Raw genomic sequence first — 1,131 nt, 5'->3', positions numbered from 1 at the left:
TTAAAGGTGTGTATTACCTCACCTGGTCAAAAGTAAGTCTTTAAAGTAAATGCACAAAGCAGCAGCAAAATACCATGGTTAACCATGAGGTGGTGACAAGTAAGCCCTGGCATTTGGAGGCAGAAGCAAGTGGACCTCTGAGTTCTAGGCCAGCCTGGTCTACTTAAAAACCTCCAGGTCTCATCTCAAAAAACAAAATAAAAACAATAAATGATGACTAGAAGCCAGGTGGTGGTGGTGGTGCACGTCTTTAATTCCAGCAATTGGGAGGCAGAGGCAGGTGGATCTCTGTGAGTTCGAGGCCAGCCTGGTCTACAAGAGTTAGTTCTAGGACAGCCAGGGCTGTTACACAGAGATACCCTATCTTGGAAAACCAAATAAATAAATAAAAAAAATAAAAAATATGATGACTGGAGAGATGGGTCAGCAGATAAAGGTGCTTGCCCCTAACTCTGATGACCTGAGTTCAATCGTGGGGACCCACACATTAGAAGGAGAGAACCAGCTCCCTCATGCTGCCCTCACGCTGCCCTCACGCTGCCCTCACACTGCCCTCACTCTGCCCTCACGCTGCCCTCACACTGCCCTCTGAACTCCACACATACACTTTCATGGCACATACATGCCCCCCAATATATACAAATAAACGTAAAAACGAGAAGTAAATATGTTTTCTAGCACATTAATCTCCCAATTTATTTGAGCACCTACACACACACACACACACACACACACACACACACACAGATAAAGAGAGAGAGAGAGGGAGAGAGAGAGAAAGGGAGAGAGAAAAATAAATAAATAAACCCTTTCAATCCTTTCAAAGGGAAATTTGGAATCAGGGACCACAGAAAGAATATGATGGAGAGATATAATGGGAAACCATGCTGTGTCTAAAAATCAGGGAATGCTGGAGGCTTTCTTGGTAGAAGCCAGGAGATGTGAAATAGCTCCCGCCCACAACCTTCAGAAGGAGCAAGGTTTGGTTAACACTTTAACTTTAGATGTCTGGCCTCTGGGACTATGACAGTGAAGTCTGTGTTGGTTTAAACACCTAGCTTCTAGTCCCAGGAAGCTCACAGCCTTCTCCCAGTGATGACAGCACAGTGATGTACGATACAATAGCACAGG

This window comes from Microtus oregoni, unplaced genomic scaffold (genome assembly GCF_018167655.1).
Source record: "Microtus oregoni isolate MIOR12 unplaced genomic scaffold, Mior012 000007F_ref0000211, whole genome shotgun sequence".
Classification (NCBI taxonomy): domain Eukaryota; kingdom Metazoa; phylum Chordata; class Mammalia; order Rodentia; family Cricetidae; genus Microtus; species Microtus oregoni.
This window is presented reverse-complemented; position numbering follows the sequence as displayed.